Source organism: Ostrinia nubilalis, chromosome 26 (genome assembly GCF_963855985.1).
Source record: "Ostrinia nubilalis chromosome 26, ilOstNubi1.1, whole genome shotgun sequence".
In the NCBI taxonomy this organism is placed as follows: Eukaryota; Metazoa; Arthropoda; class Insecta; order Lepidoptera; family Crambidae; genus Ostrinia; species Ostrinia nubilalis.
The window spans coordinates 3244247-3250101 of NC_087113.1; positions in this window are offsets into that span (position 1 = coordinate 3244247).

The following is a 5855-nucleotide window of genomic DNA, read 5'->3' on the forward strand; positions in this document are numbered from 1 at the left end:
GTGTATAAGAACGTGATGAGTAACTATAAATTACCCATCTTCAATTTTGCCCACGCGAAAATCGATCTGTCATATGCACACTTTCGCGAGTCCCCCTTACAAAAACCGGGATATGTTTTTCCTGGGTCCCAAACTATTACTTATCTTTCGCATTTAAAACATTACGCTGTTCTTTTTCTATCTTGATAATCTACTGTACAAATCCAAATGTGCTTCGTTTAAAATTTAATATTCACTGGAATTAGTAGAAATACTCCACTCTTTATTATTCATATAAGCAGCTGTTTTAAAATTCATACTTTTTTGTAATCTTACTCATCTTGTCACAAGAATTGCTCATGTAAATAAATGCAACAAAATGTATAAGGACAAAATTGGACGAGTGCCACTTAAATAATGTTTAGGTATCACTCACGGATGTATAATTTTACTCCAGTGGTGCTGAGACATAATGCCACGGTTTTGTATCTCATTTTATTGCGCATTAAAAGTTGTGTAAAGTTATATCACTTATTCACTTGGTTATTTTCATTTATCATTTGCATAAATCTTGACTGGACCATTATCTAGGTTAGAGTAGACAATGCCAAATGTTGTGGTGGGTTCAACTTCACCAGAGTACGCTTAGCATAAAGTCTCCAACAGAATCGCTAGACCTAGTTGATTTTCGATATATAAAAGAATATGTTATGGTTACACGCACTGCTCCTTGAAGTCTCCCATACTAACGCTTCAAGCTACAAAGCCATCAAAGTCGGCTTTAGATCTGAATTTAGAGTCCATAATTCATTGACGCAGTACTAATCAGCCGCAAAATTGGCAATTACACTGCCAACCATCCACGGAAAATGGGAATTTGCTGAGCCTTGAAGTGCCATTACGACACGGTGTCCTTTTATGGTACGAACTTCCAGTCATTAGTATTCGTCATTAGATCCGTCCATGTCATTGGTTCTCAAAGGTCCAGGTGCACCCCAGGGGTCCAAGAGAGACTCGACGGGGGTCTACGTTGGCGTGACAAAAAAATGGGGGTCCATAAAAATTTCTCCACGAACCCCCCCTAGATACGCCATTAGAAATCTCCACCACGTCGCAGGGGGTCAACCAGAACCAGCAAAATTTTGATAGTGGTCTATGTATAGGAAAAAAAGTTTGGAAACCTCTGATCCATGTGGTAGGATGAAGCGTAGTGTATTTGCATTGCAATTTGCTAGATGGATGCCGGTGATTATCTTACGAGCAGTTTGTTTGACGACATGACAATAGAACGGCCTTCTTATTTTACAATATCAATTATATTATTGTTGGGTGACCGAGAGTCGTAAGAATTTTGAATAGCTTAAAATAAACTGACTTAATTACAGCATTTGAACTTGCGTACTCCGAGGAAATAGCTACTGAGCTGTTTAGTAGACAGACGTAATCTGTCTTAAATTACCAATCATATTTATTGGGTAGGCAAGTCAAGTTGACTGAAAACATGAAGAAATGAATTTTACAGAACCGAGACCTAACTTAATCTATTTTCACCGGCGTCAAACACTCAAGTGTGAATTTCATTAACTGTTCTCAAGAACGTAATAATTCAAAGCAATATAGAATCTGTATAAGTTTCATTGTATCAAAAGCTTTTGAAGTATCTAATCAGACTCCGATTTCAACTTAAGACCTAAACTTCTGACCTTTGCCAAAGGTTCGAGTCAGTTTCCTTAAATAGTACAGTTCTCACTAATTCTCAGATCGCCTGCCTTGTCTGCACGAAACCTTACCTTGTTGCGTAACGGTGCTCAAGGTTATGCCTGGGCCTGGGACATGCGTACGGCATAAATAATTCAATTATGGATTCGTTATTTTGTACAGCGACTATTCTCTGTTGATTGCTTTCGAATTGAGTTATACCGAAATACAGAAAAATATTTACGACGAGAAATAGTAGCTTCTAACATAAAACAGAAGAATACAGATGTGCAATTGACGGTGCATTTTAATGCTCTTATGACGTCTTTAGTACCTCAATTGACGCTGAAAGAAAGTGCTCATTCTCAATCGCACACGCATAGTAAATGACAAAGCAACGAAAATGGCGCAGCGCACCGGACGCATAAATTCAAATTTAGCGAACGACCACCGCGTCCGGTGCGCCCCCTATGTCCGATAATGGCGGATTGTCGAACGCGTCTCGTGACTGCCATCTCGGTGATGGCAGGTCAAAATAATGCAGTTCGGGGCCAAGGGTCAAACATGTTAAAGAAGGTGCAATCAAATAAGTGCAATATGACACTCTCGAAGACTATAGATAGTTTGGTCGACTTCCAGTTTGTATGAAAAATCGGCCGATACCAAATCGGTGCAGTGTGCGCACTTCCATACATGTCCATACTTATTAACAGCTCGACCCAACTAAGTATCGGCCGACTAAAAGTATGTAGTCTGTATGCTTAAACTGTTAAAACTGTGAGACACAGTCGGTGTCAGACTGATCATTTGAGAGTATTTTGTTCAATCATCATCGACCGCTGAACTATTGTGGTTATGAACCCATTCTAAGCATTCCTATTTAGCTTACCTTGGGAGGTCAATGAGAACAAAAGTAACTTGTAAATGACAAATTACCACAAGGAAAGAAGTAATAGTGAGATATCAAATACAGGAAAAGTTATTCTTTAATGAAATAATAGCAAGCAATCTGTCAACACTGCATTACAACAATGTACGATCAGTTATTATCCAGGAGCAGAAATAATTTTAGTTTCGAAAGCGGAAAGTACAGAACAAGTTATTTATCTTGCAAATCCAGTGTAATATCTGCGAATGGTTTCCATTGTTCTCTCATAAATTATACTCGATTTAAAGCTGTTTTATTGTAATACCTAACCATTTAGTTAATATTATGATGGATGTCATTTGAAAATTTCGATCCTTTGAGTATTTGGATGAATGAACATAGTTATTAGAATTCTGAACGATAGTCTTTTTACATTATGATTTATTCACCTCACCATTAAGATTGTGAACACGTTTCATATTGGTTTAAAGAATGATTCAAAGGGTTTATTTAACCAAGAGTTATTTATAAAGCAATCTCAAGATGTGTCCAATAAAATACATCATTGCACCGTACCTTAACAACTGTTTTAAATTCTTATTTAGGCGTGACGTGACGGCTTTGCGAAATTGGTCGCAAATCGTATTCGATTCGAATTAGAAGCGACTGTAACAAACTAAAAGTTTTTTTTATAGTAAAAAGATCAAATTATGTACAGATGACAACACATCAAGCTTATTCCCATGGTAGCACAGTATGTAGTTCTAATAGGCACTAGTTTGCACGAAAAAAAGTTTGTACAGGTTATTTAGTTGACTGTATGTATCATTTTTGGTATATCATATCAAAGATGTTACGATATCTGTCTGATGTAGAACTGTAGAACGTGAGTCTCATTTGGAAGTTCGATGTGCGAATTTAATAAGAACTTTCCAGTTCTGCATATTGAAATGTAAATTATTTCTTATTATTTTACATTTGCTTTGCCTGTCTGAAAAGTTTCTATTTACTTATTCATGAAACTTTTCGTAAGCAAGAAGGTTCTGAATTTCTGTTCTCAAATTGCAAGATACGTAATGGAAACGAATGAACCTCGGTAATTTTAGCGTTGCGTAAGCCGGCCTTAGCATAGTTAGATGCCTAGAATACTGACATTCCAGCAGCAAGCCTGCGCACTGCGCAGGTGTTCGGTATATCGTAGATGTTGAGGAAACGCTGTGGGTGGTTATAAATATAACATGACAAGGAAATCAAAACCTATAGGTCGTTTAAATAAGATGGAGATTTATTCTTTAGTTTAATGAGATAGGTTGATGGAATTGGGACATAACATACATCTTCGTTATTATGTTTTGAATGACCGCTTATTAAGACGTGGTTACAATAGTTTCCATATCCATCTATCAAACTGCCAATGAAGAATGATGGATATGCCAATGTGTAGCCTGCAACCTCTGGTGGTTCTTAACCAACAAGTTGGCTAAACTTAACGTACCTATTCTTTCTTCATCAATCAAATAAGAATCTCAAATTGCTAAGAATAAACATTCTGTAGCTGTCATTGAAATTGGGCTAGAAATTTTCAATATTCCTCGTACCAAAACACAGGCCAGTCTGCAAGTAATGAAGCGTGAGCAGAAAGTAAAAGGACTGCACGCTCCGCAAGATAATCAGTTTTAATCAGGCGATTGACTTGCTAATTGATTAGTTCCATGCTTTCAGTCTAACCTTCGTTGTTAGTTTTGGACTATTTTGCTAATCAGTGTCAATATTTATTAGGATAAATCTTAGGAGATTTATCTTCATCAGAAATCTTGAGAAGACAGAAGTTTTATCAATATTTTCAAATTCTGTCACCTCTAGTGTCTGTGGTGTGGTGTAGTGGAGCTTGCCCTGACCAGCCTAATGGCGGCAAGTCTCTCAGGATTTCATCAATGCTTATTAATATTTTCCAAATATAAGAGGGAACTGAATATCTTTAGAAGATTTTTTATCTTCTGTCTTATCTTCTCAAGATTTTCAATTTCCACGCAAGTCTCAAGATTTTTTTTCACCAATGCATAATGTTTTCCGAGTTAACGAGAAAGCGACTCTTAAACTACACTCAAGAATAGATTCTGGCTTGAGATCACAGATAGTTATCCCAAAATGGATTCGTGATAAGAAGCAGATCATTCATGAAGTTTTATCTTATGCGACGTTAGGTGAAATAATCTACGACTGTAAGATACCCCAAATATGGCAAAACCCACAATCAACTAAAGCATATCAGTGACGCCAACGATACATTATTTTCGTACAAAATACATCATATTACAACTACATAAGAACCTGCAGTGCTTAGCTGGACGGGCTATCGCCATAAATTAAAATGTTTGAAGATGTTATTTGCCGTGTTGACCAACATTATGTCCAAACCAATCCGGCACACATAGATAGTGATGGTGTTTAAAGGAAGTGACAAATGGGTTTGGCCATCAAGGAAATCGCGTGGTCTACTGCCCTGAGGACGCCAGCGAAGCGTGTTAATGGAAAAAAAATCGCCTTCGACACCGCTGGAGATAATGGAGTATTGACTAAATGCCACAGTTCAAAAACAAACGAAATGCTTTCTTGATAATGATCGGTATCTTTGTCGAGCATTGAAGTGCGAGAAATTCAAATTGTTGATTAGAAAATTAGAGTAGGCTTCAGTTGAAGTGAATTGTAACATAATGTACTTAATAATCGTATTTTCAGAATTCTGAGAGGAATTTTAATCTTAATTAAATAGAAGTAGGTTGCAATTTAGCAATTTGTAATAGACTTGAGGAGCACAAGGTAAAATGCCTTGTATGGACTTAACTTTAAACCTAACGCGAAGTTATAAGCACTAAAATTTAAATATATAATTTAATGCCTAAAGGTCAATGAAGCTTAATAACTAAAATGCGCCTCACAAATGCTTTGCTTGTGAAACAAATACGAATTCATTCGTATCATGTTTCTAGTTGTAATCAAAGACGTGTACCCAATTAGTGTCACAAGTGATCCCTAAATAATATTGCCTAAAAGGCCTACATATTAATTAAGAAAATGAATTACAGAAGCTTCTAAGAAATAAATATGTGCTTGAAATAGTTTGGAAGATTTGGAAGTCAGTCTGGATTAGTCTTGGATTAGAACGTAAAACTACAAAATAGTGGTGCATAAGATAATCTACGTACAAAGTGCGCTCGGGCAACGCACACAGACAAGGCTCATGGACACGATATCGCACGATGTCGCAAACCAATCTAAACCAGTGTAAGCGCGAATGCCAAAAATGGAA